Here is a 27,108-nt window from a genome sequence, read left to right on the forward strand (position 1 = left end):
TTTACAAGTAGTTCATGTGTCTATATCCTCTCAATTGACTTCTGCCCTTTTACTGTATAGCATAAATAGTGCCACAATGCAAGAATAGCTGGATGTGTCTACTGACGTGATTCTCTTTGAAATAGTTAATATTGACATTTACATTCTCCTTATTCAGCTTCTGAATTAACACTTAATTGAGCCAAGTGAATATGTGTCACTTCTGAGTCACTGCTTCAGTTTCTCCACAGAACCAGTAAGACACTACTGTGAGGAGAACTATATAATTTAACCATAAAAACTAGAAAATTAATTTTCTTGTTTTAACTTAAAGTGAAAATTTAATTTCTGTGCAAGCTGCTAAATCACCACCAAATTGCCAGTACTGTGTACTATTATATGCTTATTCAATCACATAGGCATGAATATTTTTTTGTAAGTTTATAAACAGAATTGAGTGCAAACAAGTTACAAATAAACAACTGTTTATTTATGTATAGAGATATATAGGACCAGTCCAAGGAATCAACTATATTTTTCTTTTCCAGGTACAGTACTGTCTATATAGGGCCCTATCTCCACTTCCCTCTCCCAACTGTTGTAAACCATACCTATGGGCTGGTATCATTCTATAAATGATCTCTACTCCTGTTTAGCTTCTTCTCTAACCAAACACAGTTCTTGGTACAGCAAATCACTTAAAGTTTAATAATTATAACAGGGAACAGGAAAAGAAGAGAACTGATACAGGGGAAGGGAAACAAATGTTAGAACAGAGTTTGCATTCTCTTATCTAGCTTGTCACAATGACATTACAAAGAAAGGACAAGCCACTAACGGGAAGAAAGGTACAACAAAATTTTACTTTTTGGATATTTCTGACAATATTTGTTTCAGACCCCTGCTTTTACCTGATCAATAGAGAGAGGGAAACATACTTGGTAGGTTCTGTTAAACATTTTGTTCTGGAATGATAGAGGTTTGGACTTTTGGAAGCAAGTAATTTGGACCGGGGTGCTTTCAAGCACAAGCAAAGCAATTGGCTGCTTGAGCTTTTGTTTTTATTCAAATTCTATACTCTCAGACTGGCCCTTTTTCTTCATCTGGTTGTGGAATTAGAGCAGTGGTTTTCAACCTTTTTTCATTTGCGGATCCCAAATACAGTTCAAATGGAGGTGCAGACACCTTTGAAAATCTTGGACATTGTCTGTGGATCCCCAGGGGTCCATAGACCACAGGTTGAAAACCACTGAACTAGAGAATGGGGCATTTCATAGCCTGTTATGTCCGTCCAGCAAGTTAGGGCCCTACAAATAAGGCTAGCCCTTATCCTATGGAATATGAATCAAAGGACAGAGTGCAGAAGGTCCAGAATAAATGCAGTTTACTTCGTGGTAGCAGAAATAAAAGAATTTTTTCATAGCTACCATGACCACATATGTATTATGTATAATCAATGCTGGTAATGTGTTGGATTTATAGAAAGAATAATAGTCTATGCCCTGAATGCTGGATTGTATTGTAGAACAGAGAGACAGATAAAACAAAATGAGTTTTTAGAAGTGATTTGAATGAGGAGACTGTAGGGTCTGCTCTATTGAAGTTGGGGTGTCATTCTATGTAAGGGGCAACTTTGAAGAAGTCATGAAGGTGAGAGAGGAAACAAATAGAGCAGTGAGATTGTTGCCATGGGTGTAGTGAAGTCCACTTGTAGTGTAGTGAAGTCAGGATAAGAAACTAAATAGGAGATTGAGAATAGTAGGGCCTTCAAGGAGAGGATGGTAAGGAGATAGATATACACAGAGCTGGGGGAAATAAGTGATTTCTCATTTCAGTCAGCAAACTGAAAAATCAGAAAAAATATTTGGTTCAGTTCACAAAATATTTGGAATTTGTCAGAAAATCAGAAAAGTCTGTTTCAGGTTGTATGTATGTCTCCCCTCCCTCTGGTAATCATCCTCATCATCCGGCTATCAGCTGTTCTGAGGTGGGTTGCTCTCAGCATCTCCTAGAGAAACTATTCCACTTTGTATAAATACATATTTCATTGGCCCAAAGAGAGAGGCAGGAGATGTGGATTCAAATCCCTCCTCTGAATCTGGGAGAGAAGATTTGAATCCACATCTCCTACCTCTAAGGTGAATGTCTTAATCACCAGGCAATGGAGTCATTCTCATTCTCTTGCTCTCTATCTCTTTGGCCCAATAAATATATATGTATTTATACAAAGTGGAACAACTTAAACAGGAGTGACTGAGAACAGAATAGCCTATCTTGGTGGTTAGGAGGGGGATATCCCTGCTATAGAATGGGGATTCATTCTTGTCTATGTCTCTAATATCCCAGGCAAGAGGCCTAACTGTTGGGCTAATGTTATAAGATGGTCAGACACACTCATGCTCACTCTCTTTTCTGAAGATGGCCCTGAAAATCTTTTTCTCAGTTGAAACTATAGATCAATTCACAATAGTTTCAGGTTTACTGAAACTGTATTTTTTGGGGGAATAAACTATTCACCTGAAAACTTTTCCCAGCTGGATGTATACACACATCTTGTCCTCTGAGTTCAGGGTTATTTCAGTAAGGAAAGAGTCCAGAGAATGATGTGGAAAAGTTGAATCAGTGTTCTTCCAGGTTCTCTCTGGGATACTGTTATTTTTTACAGTAAGTAGGAAAAGGGGCCAATTTTGCCTGTGACCATTATTACTGCTTTTTACTCTTATTTGCACTGAAGAGCCAGAACAAGAGAATGTGTACTGAATTCTGTTTCTTCATGTGCTTTTCTCTATCTAAGGTACTTATTTAGGATCATTGCCACAGTATCTGAAAACCTGGCAGTCTTTAAAGTATTTATTCTCAGAGTAGTCCTGTGAGGTAGGGAAGTACTATAATCCTCATTTTTACAGATGGAGAGCTGAGACACAGCTCATGTTTATACTACAGGGACTATAGCAGCATAACCCTGTAATTTTAATAGAAATGTAATGCAACATATGAGAGTGTTCTGCAAAGCCTCATCACTGGCCTCAGTCAGTATGCACCAGGATTTGGCTGGTGTTTGGGTAACAGCAGCTCCTTGCTGCCTCCTGCAGCTTGTGTGGGTAGGGCAGTACTGCTGATTATCACCACTCAGGGCAAGTATCCAATTTACGGTAGTTGGCTCATTGGTTTCTCTGAAGTTGTAGCATCAGGAGCTGTTTTCTGCCATAAATTAACTCCAGGGGTGGTGTTGGAGCAATGGGAGGAGAAAAATTGCTGCATGTATAGTAGGGTATGTGTGATTATTTTCCTCTTTTCAAACTTCAGTGTTTGAATGTTTTGAGTCACGTCCCTTTACAACAAGAAGAGGGGATGTTAGAATCACAACGATCTCTGGAAGTTGGGAATAACAGCAGGGGCACTGGGACAATTTTTATAGCAGGGATGCTGAACGCCATTGAACAAAACTGTAAACCCTGAATGTGATGAAAGCCGTGCATTCACCTGCTATTAATACATCAAGCCTGGAGGTGCGGTCACACTCCTAGCACTCAAGTTCTGGCACCCCTCTATGACAATTGAGGAGGAACCAGCAGCTAACCCTCATGAAAAGAGGTGCTGTAAGGGCCCCCTCTGGAGGAAAATGAAAGGTACTGCTGTTGAGTTACCAAGCAGTAAGATGTAGCTAAGTAAACTAGCGGTGGATATTTTATCTTGTTTGTGTGTTAACCCCTACAAGAAAATTAACACTGGTAGAGGAGAGGAGAAAAAATAAAGGGATTTATTTAAAAGCGTTAACTTCTGAAATGACTTAGGCTTCCTCACTGCATCCACCTCACAATTTTTCAGTCTCCAAACATCTGTCCATAGCTGACAGGCATCCTGACATCAGATGGAGGGGATAAGTACCCTTCCCTGCTCCAGGAATGAGGAGCAAGAGATACACTTTATTGTAAACAGGGAATGGCAAGAAGATTCAAAAATCAACAATTAAACTGGAGAGTCTACAACTGTTACACTTGTATGTAAATTTAAATTGCAGTTATGTATAGAGATTGGTATATGTCTAGCACTTCACACAACAAATAAAGTTAAATATAGATTGTCTGACCATAAAATCTTATAATCTAGGTAAGGACCACCACAATAGAAAGAAGACTGGGAAAAGGGGCAGGATAAAGAAAAGGAAAATAATCTTATGTGAAAGTAATCTTATCACATGGGAAATTTATTTTAATTATTATTGACATATCATATGTGTTCAGCTTGCAAGTAAAAATGATTTCCTGAACTGCGAGTGCAACAAATTTCCTCTGAGCCCTGAAAGTCTAGCTAGGTTCTTTACTTTTGGTAAATTATCACCAGCAATAAAGATTTGTCAGGCAAAACGTTGCCCTCTTTTATACCTGTGCGGTGCTGTTTTTGTTTTCAAGAATGGTGGAACAGGCATAACCCAGGGCAGACAGAGCTGCAAAGATGTAAAAAAGGCCAGAATTTGGCCTGGCCCTGGCAACTGGATTAAACTAACAATTCTGGCAATGAAGGATCCAGTTTACTCTTGTAGGCTTTATTTAGACTATAATAAAAGAAAATTTTGTTAGCTAGTATATTTTAACATATTTTAAAACTTCAGTGAAGATCACACATATTGTATTTTAATGTGTTAAATAGCTGAGGAGAGTCCTAGGAAACCTGTCTACACTAGGGTAATGTTAACTAATGTCAAAAAACCTTTATTTTTGTCTAGACAAAGCCCTTTGTATTAGCAGACTTGTTGAGTAAAGTGTTGTCCCTTTTTTTAAAAAAAAAAGTAACTGCAGTTTAAACTTGTTAGTTTTTTCTTCTGATATTCTGGCTCTCCTCTTTCATAGCGTTTACCTAGGAGATGGAACTATACACCACATTTGTGCTCACTTTCCTTCCAGTCAAGTGATGCACTCATTGGAGCTGCTCAGCTCTCCTTGTCTCTCCCTCCCAAGATTAAACACATTTATTCATGACTGCTCTATGATAAGTAGTTTATAATTCCTGCTAATTTTAGGAAATATTTCTTTTGCAGGGTGGAATAGACTGTATCTCTCTCTCCCATCTGTCACATTGATTGTACAATTTTCTCTGCATTTAGAGGGTGCATTGTCCTTCTGTTTCCACCTGCAGTTGATTATTGATGGATTAAAGTAATAGAATCATAGGGTTGGAAGGGACTTCAGGAGATCATCTAGTCCAACCCCCTGCTCAAAGCAGGACCAATCTCCAATTTTTGCCCCAGATACCAAATGACCCCTTCAAGGATTTAACTCACACCCCTGGGTTTAGCACGCCAATGCTCAAACCACTGAACTATCCCTCCCCACTCTTGCATATGGTCCTTGCTTTCTGTCTTTGGTGAGTTTCAGAGTAGCAGCCCTGTTAGTCTGTATTCGCAAAAAGAAAAGGAGTACTTGTGGCACCTTAGAGACTAACCAGCCACTAGTACTCCTTTTCTTTTTGTATTTGGTGAAAGTCCAAGTCACTATAGTGAGGTATTCTGCTAGTTCAAGAATTCCGTGCTAGGATCTGTAATAGTTTAGCTTGTTGCTTTTCCTCCTGATTCATAGTCTGGTGTCCTAGCTGTTGGGCTATCATCTTCTTTGCTTTTTCGTTAGGGGATGGGTGTTTCGCTTCCCTTGCGGGAAGTTAGCGTTATTGCGCCCAGGCAATAAATACGTATTATAGAGCTGGATCACGCTTTCGTTCGGGTTTACTTTTTAGCCCTCTAGTGCTTGGCAGGGGAAAACAGGGTTTGCTGTGAGGGCAGCAGGAGTTTAGTTTTCTGTACGTTGCTTAGGTGGGGGGAATCCGAGTCGGCTCTGCTCCGCAGCCTTTATGGCTGAGTCGCTCTGCAGCCGCCGGCGCTGGTTTGCACAGCGATATGCGGGGTCTCACCCCTTTGAGGGGCTAGGTGCCTGGCTGTGGAAGTTGTTTCTGTGTGAGTCTGGCTCGCTCTCCCTCCGCCTGCCCGCGCCTGTGCGGGGCTCTGCCCGCGCCGGCCGGCAGGGGGCGCTGCTGCTCCGCCCTGCTGCCCGCTCGCCTCTCTCGCGGTTCCATTGGAACAGCCGGAGACAACTTGGCGCCATTTTGAAGCCGACAGGCAGAGCGGGGCGAGCTACGGAAGGGGAGGCGGCTAGAGGCGATTGGCTGCGGCTACGGCGGCGGCTCCTCTCCGAGCCCAGAGCAGCGGCAGCGCGGAGCGGACCCGCCTGGCAGCAAGGAAAGGCGGCGGCTGCTGCTGCAGGGGAGGTAAGGAGCCCGGCAACGCGGCTGTGTACCCCCAACCGCCCCCCACGCTGTTCCATTTTCCTTTCTCCCCCGCTGCAGTCGGGCCGGAGCGGCGCCAGCCCGGACCATGCTGCACGGCCAGTGTGTGGGGGCGCCCCCCCCCCCGCTAGTTGCTCCCCTCCCCCCGCCGCCGCCCCTGCGCGATCTCCAGCCTCTACATACTAAACTTGGCGCCCCCTCCCCTTCCTGGCTGGGGGGGGTCGCAGCGAGGGGGTGACCTTGGCGGGGCTTTGCCCCCTCCCCCGGAGTTGGTGGCTGGTGCTGTGGGTCGTCCCCCGCCCATTCCCCCGTGGCCTGGGCTCTTGCTGTGTCCCTGGCGGACGGCGTCGCTCCCTCAATGTGCTGGTGGCTCCTTGTGGCGGAGCCGTGCCGAGGGGGTTAACAATTGTGATTCCCCTGGCGCTGGCTGTCCCCTCGCTGCCCCGGGCAGCTGGCCTAGCCCCCGCTTAGCGGCAGCCGGGGTTCCCGCAGCCCCTTCGTCCTGCTGCTGCTCGAGGTCGAGAAGCGGGGAAAAGACCGCATCTCACTCGCTTCAATACTCTCCACTCCCCAGTGGTCGGAGGCTGCTCAGCTAGCGGGAGATGGTGACTGAGGACGACCTGGATTTGCCGGGTCACTATTTGCAGCAAACTCGTTCCCTCATGTTGTCTGCTTTTTAACCACCTTCTGTTGGGGGGGAGGAGTAGATATGGATGTTTGGTTACTACATCTGAAATTTTACACTTGAATTACCAGGTGAAGAACATTTTGTGTTTAAAATATGTATTGAGTCTCTGGTCATGAGTCTGTAACTTCATGCTGCTGCTGCAAATAACTCCCTTTCTGTTCTTCAAAACAAATCAACAATAAATGATGGTGTACAAACCTGAAAATTCAACTGCAGTAACTGAGCTTTTACAGGACAGGATTTTACTCTAAAAGAAATAATGAGATTCCGAGTTGCATGGGTTTTGACTTTTAAATAGTTACCTATTGATAACTATTTCTTGTTGAGTGTTATATTAACTCTGGTTTAACACAGTTACTGAAAGCCACGCAATTCTTTATTTGATTTCAACACTTTATGAAGTGATGGGGAGGCACTTTTGCCGAGTTCAGTGTCTCTTCATTAACTGTGAAATAGATAACAAACAAGGTAGAAAATTTTAAACATTGAGGATATTTAAAGTGGAATACATCTCAAATCATAGAATATCAGGGTTGGAAGGGACCTCATCTAGTCCAACCCCCTGCTCAAAGCAGGACCAGTCCCCAGTTTTTGCCCCAGATCCCTAAATGGCCCCCTCAAGGATTGAACTCACAACCCTGGGTTTAGCAGGCCAATGCTCAAACCACTGAGCTAACCCTCCCCTCAATCTTTGACTTCAGGGTGGTATGCAGTGACATACATTTTCACATTCCCTCCCTCCAAACCAATTAAGTTACAGTCTTCTTCCTGAAAACAGCAGGTTCTAATCTATTTGATCAGAATTGGTATAGTGCATTTCATGTGTAAAATGCTATACAAGTTCTGTGTATTTTGTTTTAAATTACTGTGGAGAATAGTTGAAAAACCTTTTAATTTTTTTTTTGAACAGCACTAATTGTGCTTAGCTAATCAAGGTAGAATTGAATTAGGAGTTGAAGTAGAATTAGGAAAAGCTATTTCACTAGGAGGGTGGTGAAGCACTGGAATAGGTTACCTAGGGAGGTGGTGGAATCTCCATCCTTAGAAGTTTTTAAGGCCTGGCTTGACAAAGCCTTGGCTGGGATGGTTCAGTTGTGGTTGGCCCTTCTTTGAGCAGGGGGTTGGACTAGATGACCTCTTGAGGTCTCTTCCAACCCTAAGCTTTGATTCTGTGAAACATTTGAATATATATTATGCACAAACCACCTAAAAAAATGTATGGTTGTGTTAGAGAATCAAGAAATGATGTGCTCTTTTTGACTGTAATGTGCCACGTGCTCACCACCTACATCTGAAAGCATGTGCAGGAGAAAACAATTGTAGTTAGCCCTACACCTTGTGCCTAAGTATTCAACCTATTTTCCCTTGTGCCCATGTTTCTTATTCTTATAGGTCAATGGTAATACCTAATACTTCATTTACACTTTTTACTAGTATACCAATTGGTTGGTATACCAAACTGTGGTTCTGTGTGTCTTGTCTGAGAAGAAGCTGGATAAACTAAAGTTGTGGAAGTGTGAATGTCAGACTCTTATGTAGGAAGTTCACATGCTAAAACACATTTTGAAAAAGTCAGTCTTCAAAGTAGAGGTTTAAGTTGGACGGTTAGGAGAAATCATTAAGGTTGAAATAAAAAAATGTAAATTTCAACAATTGTCAATGTTTTGAAAAGGAAAGTTGTAAAGGTGTAATCCTTTACTCTTGACTCTCTCACATGTACATATTTTCTAGAGGCAGTGCTGCATATCTGTGACTGATAACAGGAGGTTTTTCTGGTGGTATATATTTTTTGTGTCTCACTCTTGTTTTATCTTTGTTTTTCTCTTCTTTCTCTGGTCTCCCTTTCTCTGTCCTATTTTTATTTGTTGAGCACTGATATTGGACTTCATGCTGTACAAGAGTATAAGAAAACATTTATAGCCTAGTTCAGACAGGAGCACAATTTATACATAGTAAAATGATTATAATGTAAAAGTGTTGAAGTCTAATAGTGATAATAATTGAAAGGCTTCTTGGAGGAAATGTTTTCTGAGGTTGGATTTGGAGGAGACAACATACTCCTTTTGTGCAGCAAGTGGAGTATTTTCAAAGGGACAACTTGGAAGAAGGCATGAAGATGAGTGGAGGGAGGATCCAAAGTGGGAGATTAGGAGGGTGATTTTTAGGTATAGGAAAAGAAGGGTAGGAAAAATGAGAGCAAATTCATAATCTTCTCTTTGTTTGCCCTCCTTGATGCTATTGAGCCCCAATTCTTTTCTAGGCTTTCCTTCCTTTACTGTCTCTCTTCCTTCAGGTTTCAGAGTAGCAGCCGTGTTAGTCTGTATTCGCAAAAAGAAAAGGAGTACTTTTGGCACCTTTAGAGACTAACAAATTTATTTGAGCATAAGCTTTCGTGAGCTACAGCTCACTTCATCGGATGCGTTCTTTTCCTTCAGACATCCTTTGCCTCCTCCAGAATAGTTCTAAATTACTGTCTAGCGGCAGTTATAGTGCGTAGCACTTTGTGCTGATATGACAGTTCATCATCCTTTCATAGGTTTGTAAAAATAATGCAGTGTCTGTGTATGCAATCATATAACCAAAAAAAACTCCAGAAAGAGTGAGAAGTTTGAGAGAATTATTTTAAAATCAGTCCTGAACTGTGGCTGATGTGTGAAAAATTCTGAAAATTCATTGTGTATTAAAAAGGTTATTAAGCAGCCTGGTCCTCCTCCTGTGAGAGTAGTGGGGAATGCGTTAGGTTGCCTTATTTTATGGACAGTGCTTGAGTGGCATTGACAGTTTCTGGAGGGAATTGTGCAGACATCAGCTGGAGAAGAATTGCCAGAACAGAGGGCCTTTAAGAATGGACTCTCTCCTCTTCCCTGCCTCCAAACACACCTGGAAAAGCGAAACCATTTATATTTGTGTGTATATGTGAAGATAAAGGTGTATCTTTATTAATCCTCTGGTCAGTGAAATTATCGGTTAAATGTTGGTCTCAGAGGAATTTTGATTTTCTGTTTAGTTTTTAAATATGGTAGAGTATGCTTAATGCATTTTAAACAAAGTATTGATACAAACAGTAAATGAGTTTGAGCGTGAGATAAACAATGCAATCCCTCGCTAGCAAGAACAAATGTGTGTATATTGTGATTTATACAAGTAGCTATTCTAAAGTTCTAAAAGATTTCACAATAAAAATAAAATGTACACAATTCATACAAAAACTTAAACTACAACAAACTTAATCTAAAGTAACTCCTGTTATGTGATGTAATAAACAAAGAATCAATGCAAAAGCATAAAGAACTCAGCCTTCTTAAAGAACACCAGTCTCTTCCCTCACTCCTCCTACCACAGATTGCCTCTCCAATCCCACTCCAAAGCATGAGAAAATAGGTAGGCCTTGAAGCATGTCCTGAAAGTCAAGAGTTGTGGTGTTCTGGAAATGGGGGGGTGAAGTAGTGAATTCCGGAGTTGGGGGCCTTTGGTGGGGAATGTCCTGCCAGCAGCCCCCTTGCTTTTAAATTGAGCATGTTCCAGCTCTAGTGCCTCAGCTGATTGTAACTTTGGTGTAGTTTTTGTGAGAGATGGTAAAACAACAACTCCCCATCAAAATTAGATGGGTTATGTTGGTGTTAAATTTTTTTTTATTTTATTTTATCTGAGATTTTCTAATGCAGACTTCTGAATCAGAGTGATCTTCCATTGGGATCACTAGGACTATTAACAGACAAGGGTCAGTGTTAACATAACTGATACAGAATTGGGGCCGTAAGCAGTACCTGAGAATGCAGTCTTTTGGTGTTTGTGGATTACGTAAACATAGAAAAAAATTCAGTTCCAAGAGATGAAACTGGTTCACTAAGTAGTTTAATGTCTTATAAACATTGTAAATAGTATGTGTGACAGAGATTGAGGCATAGAGTAGACATTTTTTACAGTAAACTGTATTTTATTGTCACGGAAATGATACATATCTATCCCTCACAAAGACTCTTTTGGTAATGTCAGCTTTTCCCACTAAAGTGTGGTGTTCTGCCTAACTTTAATAGAAACCGTGAAATGGAAGTAAAGGATAAAACCTCCTGGGTTTCCTTTCCTTCTATCAGAATTTTTAAATGAAATTGAGTCCTTCAAGCAGGAAAATATAAATTGTGTGTGTGTGTTGCTCTCAACTTTGTTTTAATTTACACTCTCCTCCCTTTTATTGCAGGTCTCATAAGATACGCAGTTGTCAATGCGGTGGGGTTGGGGGTTGGATGTGTGCCACTCTGTGCAGATCTAAGAATCTGATGACCCATCTTTAGAAGTAAGTAGTCAACTGCTTGGAGAAACTCTTCAGTCCTACTGCAGATTTTCCTCAAGAGTGCCATTTTTTTTATACGTGTGCCACATCTGCTGATGCACTTCTTGATGAACTTCTTAATGAAAAAATAAACACAAGTGTCCTTAAAGTCCAGAACCCAGATCATCCTTCTTTTAATCCCCCAGTGCTCTAGTTGCCTAAATTATCACTCATACCTTTCCATGTAAAGAGGACGAGACCCTCACTAGTGAACTAAAAGCCTAGTTATCACTGGCTTTGGAAGGGCAACTATTGAATGGACTCCTCTCCCATTGTACTAAGAGTTAGCGTAGTCTGTTGCTTTCAAAGCAGTTCCAGCCTTTGCTTCTCTGTCAGTCAAACCCAGTTTATTCTTTTGGAGAGGACTATAATACATTTAAGCCTGATATCAATTTCTGAGATAAGTTAAACTAGAAAAGAAAAAAATTGACACTTAATTGTTCAAAAATTGAGAGATTTCAACTCTTGTGGCACTAAGTGGATGCAAGTCATGTAATTTGTAGGGAGTGTCCAAACATTTCTTTAAATATACAAACTCTCCATGTCCAGTTCTAAAACTCCTTTGAATTTAACTTATTTGCTTTACTTTTCTTAGCCGTGGTCTACACTACAAACTTATGTCGGTATAACTATGTTGCTCAGGAGTGTGGAGAAAACAACTCTGAGTGATGCAGTTATACGGACCTACCTCCCGATATAGAGAGTGTCGTATTGATCTATGCCCTCCCGTCAGTGTAGGTAGCATCTTCACTAAGCACTATTGCGGCGCAGCTGCATCGCTGTAAGTATAGACATGCCCTTAGTGTCTATAGACTGCTTCTGTATATATTTTCGTGGATATTGCAAATAAAGAACTTTATTTTCCATAGATTTGGCAAAGTGTATCCCACACAACTCCGTTTTGATAAAAACAAAATGGGCAAAAGTTGTAAGTTGAGAATATGGGGCAAAAGTGCATGTTGTGGAAGAAACTTTGTTTTAAGCATCCTAGTGAACTTTGTGAAACAAGCAGAAGTTTTTCTGTGCTTTGATTTTTTTTTTTTTTTTTTTATTTTATGTTAAGCATATCTGTTATGTGACAATGTGAAGATTTTAGGTGGCTTAGGGTGGACTGATTTAAATCAAGGTGATTTAAATAATGATTCAAATGACCAAATGGAAAGCCCCAATTTAAATAAATTTTTCTCTTTGTACTTCAGTTTTTTCTAAAGAAAGGTGTAGTCACATTTGGTTGACATAACCATTAAAATGTTGATTAATTTACATTAGATTTGGTACATCTCTTTTCTGCCTATGAGGGTAAACTATAACTATTTAAGCAATTATATAGCTTAATATTTTCATATTGATTGTATATTTCTAAAAAGAAAGGAGTACTTGTGGCACCTTAGAGGCTAACATTATTTGAACATAAGCTTTCATGAGCTACAGCTCACTTCAAGCTTATGCTCAAATAAATTTGTTAGTCTCCAAGGTGCCACAAGTACTCCTTTTTCTTTTTGCGAATACAGACTAACACAGCTGCTTCTCTGAAACCTGTATATTTGTAGTACGTTAGAAAATGATGAATGATGTATTGCTTGTTTACTAGATAATTAACCCTCTGCTCATGATTTGTGTCAAGCTACATTAGAACAGTAACTGGAGTTTAATTAAACACACAACAGCATATCAGATTTATTTTTATTAAATCAAAACAAGCTCACAATACAGTACATGACCTGCTGTTCCATATTCATAAAGCTTGACCTCACAAGTTAAATGTTTTTCCCCGATTCTTTCTTTAAAAATAAATATGCTTAATTAAAGTGTCTATCACTTTTCTATATAATTTAAATGTTTTGACAGATTATAATAAATTTAGGCCTTAACTTATTTTGTATTAAATTCAGATGTAATTTTAAGCAGGTGTATTTTTAAAAAGAACCATATTATAATTTAAATAAAAGATCTGATTTAAATAAAATGCTGTTTTTGACTTTAAAAAAAGCATTGACTTTTTTATTCACTGATACACAATCATGATTTTGCTCTTAGCAGCCTGCAAGACATTAGTAATTATTTTACTGGTTGAAATGAGTGTGAAGCTTTCTGATGGCTAAGCATTTAGGGACCTTGTTTTCCTGTGTATAGGAGTAATCTATTTTAAAGAGAATAAATTTTGCTAGCATCCATTTTTAGAATTTCTTTATGGGGTGTGATTTGTGCGCTTCTCCCATTGCTTAATTTGAAGAGGCAAAGGCTTTTGGATGGATTGCCCTTTTTTCCATTCCGGTGCCTGGTACTGATACCTGTGGATTCCCTCCCGTCTGGGCAGCTTTAAGCATGTGATGGGGAACTAATATAAGCTAATAAGTGAGATTTATTAACATGTGGTGCTATATTACTGGCTGGGGGTAGAAGGGGGAATTTGGAGGGCCCCAGATAACCACTTCTTTATTCCAGCACAAACTTTTCACCTCTAGTTGAGCTGAAATCCTCTGGCATCCCCCTCAGGGTTTTGGTGGAATTAGGTTGAAGGAGTCAGCAGGTTAGAGGTGTGTCACGGTTCCTCCCCCACTCTGAACTCTAGGGTACAGATGTGGGGACCTGCATGAAAAACCTCCTAAGCTTATCTTTACCAGCTTAGGTCAAAACTTCCCCAAGGTACAAAATATTACCCCCGTTATCCTTGGACTGGCCGCTACCACCACCAAACTAATACTGGTTACTGGGGAAGAGCTGTTTGGACGCGTCCTCCCCCCCAAAATACTTCCCAAAACCTTGCACCCCACTTCCTGGACAAGGTTTGGTAAAAAGCCTCACCAATTTGCATAGGTGACCACAGACCCAAACCCTTGGATCTGAGAACAATGAAAAAGCATTCAGTGTTTTACAAGAAGACTTTTAATAAAAAATAGAAGTAAATAGAAATAAAGAAATCCCCCCTGTAAAATCAGGATGGTAGATATCTTACAGGGTAATTAGATTCAAAAACATAGAGAACCCCTCTAGGCAAAACCTTAAGTTACAAAAAAGATACACAGACAGAAATAGTTATTCTATTCAGCACAATTCTTTTCTCAGCCATTTAAAGAAATCATCATCTAACACATACCTAGCTAGATTACTTACTAAAAGTTCTAAGACTCCATTCCTGGTCTATCCCCGGCAAAGACGACTACAGACAGACCCAGACCCCTTGTTTCTCTCCCTCCTCCCAGCTTTTGAAAGTATCTTGTCTCCTCATTGGTCATTTTGGTCAGGTGCCAGCGAGGTTACCTTTAGCTTCTTAACCCTTTACAGGTGAGAGGAGCTTTCCCCTGGCCAGGAGGGATTTCAAAGGGGTTTACCCTTCCCTTTATATTTATGACAAGGTGTATTGTTCTTTATGAGGTGCAGGTTGCCCGATGCAGTTGGGACCATGTGTATCTTACAGTGTGTATCCTATTAGTGTTTCTGTAGTTAAGGTTGAAGAGATCTAATTTTAAATTCCATGTTTTCATGCTCATATAATTTACTGAAAAAATTACCTGTTTGCTTGAAGTTCATGTATGTTCTCAATCCTTTTTTTTTTTTTTTTTTAAAGCTTGATAGACTTCTGTTTGGCTGTTCTGAGCATTCAAAACATTTTACACATGTTTTTTCTAAACAGAATTTTTCGGAAGTACTATGTGTAATCCATATAAACTCGTATGGCTTTGTAAAAGCACCTTTAAACTAAGTTCGTAGTTCTCATAGGCTCATTAGTCTTAAGGAGATATGTGAAACAGGATGAGGTAATCTCTTTTTGCTTACAAAACTCTATCTGCTGATCATGGCTAAGGAGGTGACAAATTGTGGCTGTCCTTCCTCTTCACTAACTAACTTGCCCGTTCCTTGCCCTAACTACTGATTGCCCCCCCCTTTCCCCACCCTGTTAAAAAAAAAAATGTAAAACAAAAAATGACAACATTTAACCGATAAAGCTGTGCTGAGTTTTCACCTTACTAATTTTTATGTTATATTGCATTTGTCAACCTTTTGTCTGTGTCATCAGGGCAGGGATTGTGCTTTCCTCTGTGTCTTTGTCTATATGCATACAACTTGTATTGTTTAATTAAAATTGTTTTTTAAATTTTATTTAGCAAATTAAGCTAAATTGCTTTTTACCCCAGCTGCGTAAGTAAGTTTTTTATTTGTACAGTGCCTAGTAAAATGACTGTAGTAATTGGGGTCTTTAGGTATTCATATATAAATTAATAAAAATTGAGACATGCCTTAGATATATTTGAAGAAAAATAGGCAAATTAGAAAACATAGTGTATGATATATGTATGTTATTTTCTATTATTAACAGCTTAGGAAGGTGCAAGATTTTAATAAGCATAGGAGTACAAGTATTTTGGGCATCGTACAATTAAATAAAAGTTTAGGCTTAAGATGAACCAGATTAGTTTTACCTGAGTGGCATATTTTAATCAGTGTCATTTTTTAAAAGCATCATACTGTCCTCTTAAACATCCCTTGACTCTACTGGCATCTTTGCCAAACACCTCCAGTCATGCATGCCACCATCCCAGATGTTTATCTGGATGTGTTCAATTGTACATTCAATTGAAATTTTATATGCTCTCACCTATATGGCCAGAGGGCATTGCACTCACTATAGGAAAAAATAAAAAAATTGAAGCTAGTCATTCTGAGGTGCCAGGTTAACTGGGCCCTGTCCAGTGGTACCTTATTACTCAAGTAATACTTCTAAAGCCTAGATTTTTGTTTGTGGAGTTGGAGGAGAGATCAATATTCAAGAATGATCTTGGGTCCTGCAATTTTAAATTTTTAGTTTTTCTTCTCCACGTCTCCTAGATTTTTTTTGCACTTCTTTGCTCTCATCCCTTTTTAGCAGATTTACCCTTCCCTTATATGTGGGAGGATGGAGGAGTTTCTGGGATCTCCCTGTTCCCTTTCCTTCTAGCCTATACCAGTGCATGTCTCTCTGGTGTTTAGGATAGGAGTTTTAAGGCTTTCTGATTTTCGCTACCCTGTTTGTTAACTTTACTAACACACCATTATTGCTAAATCTTTGTGTTAGGGTTTGATTGTGCTGGTGTGACCTGAACCAAGGAAGGAAGGAAAAAGCAAAATGTTAAAATGAATTTTTACTCACTCCTGTATTTTACATAATCTCCCTTACTCCACAGACCTGAAGAAGAGTTATGTGTAAGCTTGAAAGTTTGTCTTTCACTAACAGATGCTGGTCCAATGAAAGCTATTACCTCAACCACCTTGTCTCTTTTATTCCCTCTCATTTGTTTAGGGATTTTAAAGGGGGAAAATTCTTGTTTGAGTTTCTCAAATAGAATAAATGTATTTGAGGAGTTTTAGGTGGTAGCTCTCAATTCTTATGTTCTGTTATTAAAGACTGATTCTCTTTCCCTAAAAGACCAGTCAAGATGTACACACAAATGGAGAGAAGATTTATTTATTTTATAGTAGTATCAAGAGGCTATTATTGTACTAGTTAGTGTAAAAACAGAGAAAGCTCTCAGTTCACTGACACACTGAGTAAATTGCCATGCTCCCCAGAGAAAAAAATCCCCCAAAGGGAAGGCAACTTTGTCCTCTCAAACTCAACCAATCAGCACAAAATCCTTGGTAGTGCATTAACTTGCATTTCCTCTGGTCTGTTACTCAAGCAATTTTTAAAATTACCCAAAGCCTTGAAAACCCCTAATTAGCAAGTTTTTCTGAACTTAGTTTACAAATTCATTTGGTTCTGTTTTATACTCTATTTTAAAAATTTCTCATTATAGATTTAAAACAACCATCCTGGCACCTATTGTCCACTTTGGACAGTTTAAAATTTCAGCCCAGGATGGGATTTAACACATCTTCCCTTTGTACCCTTTCATTGTTGTTCTTTTTCAACTAGTTGCGCTGTTAAAGTGATGGTTAAGCAATTTCTCCTCCCCAGGGACAGTTCAGAGGATCAAATCTGATTGCCATCTGAGGTCTGCTGTCAGTAGATTACAAAAGTAGTAGGCAGTCTTCTCATTTCTATTTGTATGTTACCTTCTCCACTTCAGTTATTTCCCTCACTGTTTTTCTTTTCCAAGTTTTATTTTGTCCTTTCCTTCAGATTTCTTTCCTTTTCTGTGGTCTCAAACCTGATACTACTGTTGTGTATAATACTAAATGTGCTTAAGCACTACAAAGATCAGCCTTCAAAGACGTGACATGCAGAATAATGTAGAAATGTCTGAGACTTGTATATTGAAACAAAGATTGTGCCTGTGTTTAACTCATTAAAAGGACATCATTATACACTATTTTCAGTTGATATGTAAAGAAAAGGGTGATATTTCAAGGCTGGAAAAAGCGGCAAACAGTTGTACTCCACTCTTCACTGCAGCCCAAAATAGTTTGCCTGACTACAAACTATAGGGAGGATTATGCCTTTGGTTTCAAGTTTATAGCTGTCGTCTATTCGGATTGTGAAGTTTTTGGTTGACACAGAAGCATGTGTGGTGTTCCCTTCACTTTCCTCCATTTTACCAGAAACTGAAAGATTTTGAGAGACAGGGATGAATTTTCTGTGAGAGACTGTTGGCTAAGGCAGTTGTCCTTATTGCAAAATCAAGTTCCAAAAGATTAGTATTAATGTTCCAGCCCTTGGTTCTACTTTGTTTGCTGCCCGTCTAAAACTCTAACATTGTCTGACTGTATCAGGATTTTGCACTCCCTAGAATGGAAGGTTTGAAGTTTTTGTAGTGTTCTCCTGCCTTCTCAAGGATACTGATGAGTGGTCTGGCTTGAGCGTATTTGTGTTAGCTAGGCTAGCTGCAGTGTTTAGGTGGGCACCTGACCTGATTAGAATCTGGTATGATGAAAATTCATTCTGGATCTGATAGTTCTCTGCTTTTCTTGAAAATGGTGATCTCTCTGATACAGGGTTAGGGAGTGAAGAGTTTTTAAAAGGGGTGAATTCTGGTGCAGTTTTATTGGACTCTGTTTTAGGAGTAATTATTTCTGAGGTGTTGCCCAGTTGAACTTTTCAGGAGAGGACATTGCAGAATTCAAATGGCCTTCTCTTCTCCACTCCTTCTCCCCCATTTCCACCTTCAGCCAAAGAGATGGATTGTGAATATATTAACCAGAGAAGTTAGATGGCACCAGGACACATCCAAATAGATGAGCATCTCTTTCATTTGATTGGTTTAATTAACTTGGAATTCCTTTTGGAGACCTTTGTCAGTGCATCCTGAGGCCTTGAAATACAGTTTTTGAGAAGAGGATGGTAGTGGTACCAAGGACTTTTTGTGGTTAGAATGAGCTTCTGGAACTATTTTTTTTTCATTGTATTCTTGGTGAAGGATTTGACAGTTTCAGATACAAAACTCTGAGCCTTTAGAAACAGCCTTGTTTGCTTTGCCTTCTGTCTCTAAAAGGATAAATTTGAGGTGATGCTTGCTCTGGGAATAAAAGCTGAACAAGGAAATGACTTCCTCCCAGGCATTTCAAGCTCTTTAAATTCCCATCATAAACCAGTATGTAATCTCATTAATCACATTGCCTAAAGCCAGAACACACTTATCCAATCCCTCATTTCAGGCCAATGCTACCAACTACTACTACTGTAATTAGATCTGTATTTAAACTGCTTAAACATACTGATTAATAAAAATGTAAAGCTAAACAAATTATACAGTAAAGGAAAGACTGTTTTAAGACCACATTCACAAATGGAAAGAAAACAGATTTACGGGCATGGGCTTTATAACTCAGTGGAACTCCCAGTCAACAGCTTGAAGTATATATATCCCTAATAATTTAAACTGCTCTAGAATAGTCCTGAGATCAGGAAGCACAGTTCATCATTCGTTCAATGATACAGTAGGAATCTGCAGAGGCAATTTCATAAAAACAAATACATCTCGCAGATGAAGTAAGTTATTGAATCTAGATTTCATTAAGCTTGTTACTGAATTGTAATATATTGAATCCTGCCAAGCTTAGTCGTTATGGATTGAAATAAAAAAATCCTATTTGTGTTCCAAGGACCAAGAAGGAAAGTTGAATGCTATACATGACTATTACAACTGTGTGTTTATCATGGCTGTACTTATAGCAAAAACTGACATTTTTTTAAATAAAAATTATGGTTTCTGCCTCTGGCCAGCTTGCCACTAAATAACTCCTCCATGAATTTTTGCAAGTTGGTTCTTTGTAAGTCCCGTGTAGTGGAGTAAATTTTTAAATGGTTTTAAACCATAGAAGTATATCTTATTTTTCTCTTAAATTCCCTTGACAAACAACTTAAAATATTCTTTGGTCTGACTTTTCCTTTAACTAAACTATGAATTTTGCACTCTTTCCCATAATACCATCACTCTTCCAATCTTGATGATGCAAATAAGAATTACTTGCTAGAGTTTCTTATTTAAGAGGTTAGATTTTAAACTCTTAAAACTTTGAACCTGTTTATTGAGACTGGTGCCTTCAGTACATTTTGGAATTACATAAAAAAATTACATACTCCTGCAAAATAGTACCTGTGGATGTAATTTGATCTAGTCGCTTTAAATTTTGCATGAGTAAACTGAATGAACCACCGATCTCTGTCTTTATACTCTAGTAATTAAAAAGAAGTACATGACCTGTTTCAGATGCAGTTTGAAGGAATAAAACTACTCATATACCAATGTGGAAAATGCAATATAATTAATACATTAGTGTAACTGATGGTTATCACAAAATAAGTTCTGCTTAAGGAATAAATCTCTTAAAATATAATTTAATGCAACAAGGCTTCTGTAACAATTTCTAGTGTATGGTTTTTAGAATTTGATACAACAAAAAGGCATGTTAAAAAAGATTAATTATATGCCTAATCCTGGAACATGTGGTATGGAGGGTCAGCTGCCTGCCCATGCGCTAGACTTCCTAACATCAGAGCCATAGTATTTGTGTTGGTTTATATGTACATACTATACATTACACACACAAAACTACGTTAAAAGAACATTGTTAAAGGTGCAAAGTCAAGCATTCAAAAATTAGTAAATACCAGAATTAAGGAAGCCTCTGCTCTGAAGATAGTTAAAATCATCATGGGCTTTTCTATGGTGCTTATAGTATCTGATTGCTTCACAAATATGTATTTATTTATCTTCACAACACCCATGAGTTGAGAGGTTGCCTTATTGTCTGCATTTTACAGATGAAGAACTGAGAGATTAAGGTCAAAAGTTTCCACTGATTATGGGTAGCCAATTTGAGACACCTGGAACCAGATTTTTCAGAGTACTTGGCATTATATAGCATTTTATATATTCAAGCAGAGCTCCCATTGATTTCAGCTGCAGCTGTGAGTGCTCAGCACTCATGTAAGTTAGACCCTCGAGTATCAAGTTGGATACCCAGAAAATGAGGAACACGCAGTTAGTGACCGCCTCTGAAAAGTTTGGCTTATGTGACTTTCCTAGCATAGGAATTTTGTGGCAGAGACAGGGATGGACACCACTTTTCTAGGACAGAATTCAACTGCCTTAACCGTGAGACCATCCTTTCTCTTTTATGATCCCCTTCCTCATTCATTACACACCTTCTCACTTCTGCAGCAAATGAGGTAGGGGATCCTATTAGCAACTGCATTTTTTTACTACACAACCATGATTCAGCCCCAGAGCATGGTCCATTTTGAGGCAGGGGTCCTGTCAAAAAACGGTATATGATCATGTAATTTCTATAATAATGCATATGCACAAGGAAGCTAAAATAAAGATGCACGTAAGGAAATGCCAGCATGATTCCAACTTCTGAATGTTTAACTTCACAACCTTAATGTTCCTAATAGTCTAATTTAAAAAACAAAGATACTGAAGAAGTAGACATTCTACCATGTGGAATCAGATTGACATCCACCTTGGTCATCAGCAGTGTTGGAACCGTTAGAGCCACAACACAGACTTTTGCTTCTATGTGGACAGCAATAGAGGGTGATGAGACACACACTGTCACTGGCTCTCATGGTTATTTGCTCTTGGTAGAGGAATGGTGATCCTCAGAAATCTTGGATTCCTGTCCAGGCTCTGGAGGGGAGTGTGTACTTGTGAGCTTGCTTTTCTGTCTCTTTACCTCCAAGCTTGATCCCTTCTGCCCTAACCCAGTTCTCGCCTTGCACTCCTTTTTCAGGTCCCATTCTCTTTGCTGTCCCAGTTTCCTCTCATCAGGCTTCTTTTTCAGCCAGGCATAGTATTCCCCTCTAGGTGTGACACAGGGTGGATTGATTTAAATCACTAGTCAGGAAGACTCAATTTAATCATGGATTTCTACATAAAAGTGCATTCTTGTTGGTTGTTGTAACCTTAATACATATTCTTCACAACTCAGAGATAGATGTAGGTTTCATTTTTAGAAGGTACACATTATACATTTTTAAAGTGATTTATTTTGAAAACTTTTCAGATTAGTTTTACAGTTATATCAGAAAATGAACGATTGTTAGGTTATTTCATTTACCAAAGGTGTAATTGAAGCAGGTATTTATGAAGTCATTGGGAGGTGAACTATCTCCAATTCCATAGGTTAATCATTTATATTTGGAGGACTTTCTTGCCATGCTGTATTAAGAGGAGAGACCTCCTATCACCAGACATTTAAATTTTTTATTTAACTAAAACAACAACGTTATGTGTTCTGGATTTTTTTCTTCAACAGCAAACATATAATATTTTAACAAAACAAGCATATGAATTTTTGAATTTAGTTAAACATTCAAAATTTTTAAAATCAGGTTTGTTTTTATTAAAATTGTTTAAAATAGTTTAAATATTTAAAAAAAAAAGAAATTAGACTGCCAGCCGGGTCAACATGAGACACTCAAAATATTGGCTTCTGCAGCTAACTCAGTGATCTTTACCTTCATTTTCCTGTTGTTCATAACCTGGAAAAGAAAAACTTTCCTGCTTTTTCAGGTCCCAAACAATTTCTCAATTTGGAACGAATTAGTGCAAAGGAAGAAAGTATTCTTTCTACACTGGCAGAAGAAGCTACTTCTGTTAAAAGTGAGATGATCACTTCAACAGTCTCTGAATCAAAGTGCTTAAGTGACTTCCACCAGTTCACCGGTGTGACTTTCTTTAAAACATCATCAGCAAACATATATTTCTTGAAAGGTTCTTATTCCCAAATTGGGTCTCTTTTACGGCCTGCTGCCCTTGTAGGTTTTCCCTTCTAGTGAGAGAATAGTATTGTAGATCTCAAATTAATGAAGGCTACACTTGGAAAGATCTCAAGACTTCTGGAATATGCTGCTCAAACAGTTTTTGTTTCTACTACCTGTCCCTCCCTTCTCACATTTATCTCCAGACTTCTTCTCCTTGTCCAGATCTAGTCCGCCCCCAACAATCTTCTATTCATTGAACTTTCTGAAGCTTTTCACTTTTAGAGAGAGATAAGGGATTGACTCTGTGTACACATTTTGCAGAGGTACAATAGGGTTGAGGTCTCTTCTCACCTCTATATATTTATTTTATTTAAAAACATTTTTGCTGTTAATAAGCATGTTATCTCTGGAGACAAAATCCACAGTTTGAGAACTGCAAAACTAAGCATCTCTGATGGTATCTTCTAGACTGAGCCCCATTGGTAGATGGGTAGATAAAAAGATTAAGCTAAATACACAGAAGCCCCTGGAACCCCATAAGATTGGGTCCATGATCTATTGGAACTCATTTACAAAATTTTTCTTAAACATTACGTGAATATATTGTTTCATACTATAGAACTAGCATTTATAATCCCTATTCCATGATGAGATATCTTTGAGCTATAATGTATCTTAATTGATCTTTAGATAGGTTTTTCCTAAAAAAAAAAAAAAAAAAAGGCATTTTATCAAAAAAATCAGGTTTAAATTAAAAACCGATTTTTTTCAAATTTTTTTTTAAAAAATCATTGATTTTTATCCATCCTGGTTGGATGTCCAAGTTCCAAATTCCACACACCCATACACAGTCGGCCCCAGTTCTCTCTCCCACCTCCTTGTCCAATCTCTCTCGCATCCCCCATTACACTGGTTCTTTGTCCTAGTCTTCCCCTGCACTGACCCTCCTCCCCCAGCTCCTTGCTAGTCTCTTTCCCAGCCAGTCCAGTTCTTTTCTGCATATCAGCTCCTTGTCAGTTAATCTCCTCTGATCCCCCATTCCCCTCATGCTGGTTCTTGGTCCTGGCCTGCCCCCTCCTCCTGTGCCTTGTTCAGTCTCATTATTCCCCTCCCCCTAGCTTCTAGTTTAAGTCTTTTTGCCCCAAAAATTCTTGACCTTCCTCCAACGGGCTCCCAGTCTCCTCTGCCCCCTCTCACACACTCCCTCCCTGGATCTGTAACCATCCCAGGTTTTCTCTCCACCCCCTCAGTCCCAGTCTCACCAGACTTCTTGTCCCTCCTGCTCCAGCTTTTGTTCCTTCTGCATTTGGATCAGATGGCTTCTTGGCCATGTTGCCTGAATGCCCGCAGGGGTATCATTGAGAGGACAGAGGAGGCAGACTTCCTGTTTTCAGTAACAGTGCTGACCTCACCCTGATCTGGAGCAGCTATCACAGAGAAAGTCCAGCTTCATCCATGAAGCCCTGAGCTGTAGTATGCTCAGTTGCTCTATGGGGATGGTGTATGTGCTGTCTTGTCAGCCCTTGTTGCTGTGAGAGGCTTGAATATGGATGAAATCTTTGGAGATTTTGGTGGTTAAAATCAGTCTTTCTTAAGCATATGCAAACTGAGCTTTTTCAAAGATTTATATTTTGGCCAAATTTGTGTGGATTTTCAGAGAGAACAAGAGGTACATCCCTGACACACATGCCATCTCTTGCCAAATGTCAAGTTCTTCTTCAAGTGATTGTTCATGTCCATTCCAAGCAGGGTGTGTGAACGCCAGCTGGAAGATTTTTCCCCTAGCAGCATCTGTAGGGTCAGCCTGGGTGCTCCCTGGAATGGCGCCTTCATGGCGCCCAATATTGGGCCCCGCCAACCCCTCCAGCCCCCCAGTTCCTTCTTACCACCCATGATGACTAGTTGGAACTTTGCTCGCTCTTACAGCAAGCGCCTTAGCAGCGTCTTTGTTCTTAGCGTAAATAGTTATTCTCTATAGTTAGTTAGTAGTGGTTTGTTAGTTCATTTCCCCTTCGGGGGTATGCCCAGGTCTCGAGGGTTTAAACTCTGTGAGTCCTGTGGAAAGTTTATGCCCAAGAGTGATCCTCACTCATCTTGCCTTTGATGCCTTGGTGAGACTCACCAAAAGGACAAATGCTGCATTTGCAAGGGTTTCTGCCCAAGAACCCTGATGGACAGAGAGCAGAGACGAAAACTCCTGCTCATGGAGGCGGCTATGAGAGGGCAATCCGACCCGGGACCCAATGACCCGGCACCGAGCACGTCCTCTTCGGTGGACAATGCTCCGGTGCCAATGGCGCATGAAACGGGCCTGGCTAAGGACTCTAAAGCCCACCTGCATTGCCACTACTTGGGCCATAGGGTGTCGCCCTCAGTTTGGCACTGTTCTCCATCTCCGGTGCTGGTAAAGAAGAGGCGGGTGAGGGACCAATCCCCCCCCACCCCCACGAAACCTAAGGGGCCGGCGCTGTCCGCGAGTGGCTTGGGACAGACCGCCCCCGTCTTGCTTCCACCCAGGGTTTCTTTGACTCCTGCCCTGGTCGGGATCCAGTCGAGTTCGAACCCTCCTCGGTCCCCAGATTTTCTGGTGGACATACAACCACCATCGACACTGGATGCGTTCGATGTGGCAACGGACCTGATGCGCCTCCTGGTGCCGTCCTCCCCCCAAAGGAGGGACAAATCTCCAGCGACTGCACGTCCCCTGTTCCACTCCAGGGGTAAGCCAACCATGATGGCCCGTCGGTCTCCATCTCTGGCACTACCTGCCCAGATGCAGGAAGCGCATTGCTCCCCAGAATCAAGTCGTTGTTCGTTGGCGACCCAGGGGACTGCTCCTCCGTAGTCGTCTGAGTCGGAGGTAGACTCAGTTCGATCTAGCTGATCGCGGAGCAGAAGGTCCAGGTCACGGTGCAGTCACCAGCCATACCCGGCATCGTGGCAGCAACAGTGGCAACAACCTGCTCAATGACCGTTCTGGACACCCTGGGTGTACCATCAGAGCCAGGGTCAAGTCCATGCTCCGTGCTCCAGGTCTGTCTGTGTCCTTGGCATTGCTCGTGCCACAGTCAGCGCCTGCACCACTGATGACAGGGCCGTCCTCTGGTAGAGTGGCCCTGCCGCGTCACACGGTTCCGGCACAGATACCTCGGCCAGCTCCGGCACCGGTGGAAGCCTTAGCTCTGTCCCTACCGACCCCAACGGTCTCGATCCTGCCGGATTTATCAGCCCCGGCATCGGCTGCAGCGCAGAGTTCTTCATCGGTACTGGCTCCACAGTCAGAGTACTGTGTGCCGAGGGACCCTGGCGGGGGGCCGAAGGCGGTGAACTGGACCCATCTCCTGTTCTCTCTTCCTCGTCCTCACCCGATGAAGTGGTCACGAGGACTTTGACGGCCCCAGCTTTGGAGGACAGCTGGGTTCTTCAACAGCTTTTGAGGTGGCCGCCCAAAGCCTGGGGATTCAGGCAGAGGAGGTGGAAGAGGATTTAGAACCTGTCATAGACGTCCTGGCTCCCTCCGGCCCATTCAGGGTTACACTGCCATTTATCAAGTCGATAACCGAAACATCTAAGAACTTGTGGCAAACTCCTGCTTCTCTGGTACCTATGGCCAAGAAATTGGAGCGCTGCTACTTTGTTCCCTCTAGAGGGTATGAATATCTTTACACCCACCCTCCTCTGGACTCTTTGGTGGTCAGTGCGGCCAATCAGAGAGAACGTCAAGAGTTTCAAGGATCCACCCCTAAAAACAGGGATGCCAAGAAACTGGACCTGTTTGGCTGGAAGGTCTACTCTACAGTAGGTGTGCAACTTCGTATAGCCAACCAGCAGGCCATAGTAAGCTGCTGCAGGCATAAAACCTGCTAATCTATGGTTAAGTTTACAGAAGTTCTGCCCCAGGAAGTTTGTGGAGGAGGAGAAACTAGTGTCCTGAGCGTCTTTGCAAGCAGCCTGGGATGCGGTGGATGTGGCCTCCTGCACTTTGGCCACAGGGGTGGTTATGAGGAGAGGCTCCTGGCTACAGGTGTCTGGTCTTCCCCACGAGGTCCAGCAGACAATTCAAGACCTTCCCTTCGAGGGTGTAGCTCTTTTCTCCAAGAAGAATAAGACTTCACAGCCTGAAGGACTCGAGGGCTACCCTTCGTTCGCTAGGGCTTCACACGCCTGCTGCCCAGCGCAGACATTTTAGGCCTCAGCCTGCCCCTCGTTGTTACCAACCCCAAAACCGCCAGGACACTCTGTGTAGGCGGAACAGGAGCACTCGGAGGAGGCAAAGCCCTCCCTCTGTACAAAGCTCGGGCCAGCCCAGGGCCCCACCGGGCTCTAGACCACCATTTTGAGGGTACAGTTGAGGACGGCTTGCCAATACGACCTTTGGATTCTTCCCATCTTTCTTTCTCTTCCCGTCTATCCTCTTTCTACCATGCCTGGTCTTGAATTACTTCAGACCGATGGGTGCTCTGCATGGTAGAGAGGGGATATGCCATCCAATTCTATACCCTCCCGTCCCCCCAGTCCCGTTCCCCATTTCTCTTCAGGGACCCCCTCACGAGCAACTTCTAATTCAAGAGGTGCAGTCCCTCCTCTCGGTAGGGGCAGTGGAGGAGGTTCCTCAGGAGCTAAGGGGCAAGAGTTTCTACTTCTGGTATTTCCTCATATTGAAGGCCAAGGGGGGCCTCAGACCCATACTGGACCTGTGACAGCTCA

General features: G+C 41.1%; 1 protein-coding gene across 7 annotated transcripts in view; it reads left to right on the forward strand.

The window, feature by feature from the left end:
• The first annotated feature begins 6,086 nt into the window (after positions 1-6,086).
• Positions 6,087-27,108, forward strand: part of PDS5B (PDS5 cohesin associated factor B) — a 257,905-nt gene continuing 236,883 nt past the window's right edge. For 3 of the 7 annotated variants that reach the window (XM_073341612.2, XM_073341603.2, XM_073341649.2), the window contains exons 1-2: positions 6,087-6,237; positions 11,142-11,237. The gene's annotated coding sequence lies outside the window, so the exon portion shown is untranslated. Of the gene's footprint in view, positions 6,238-6,813; positions 7,012-11,141; positions 11,238-27,108 lie in introns of those variants that run through there. The other 4 variants (XM_073341622.2, XM_073341621.2, XM_073341640.2 and 1 more) reach the window with 3 other exon arrangements.

Source organism: Lepidochelys kempii, chromosome 1, assembly GCF_965140285.1.
Source record: "Lepidochelys kempii isolate rLepKem1 chromosome 1, rLepKem1.hap1, whole genome shotgun sequence".
In the NCBI taxonomy this organism is placed as follows: domain Eukaryota; kingdom Metazoa; phylum Chordata; order Testudines; family Cheloniidae; genus Lepidochelys; species Lepidochelys kempii.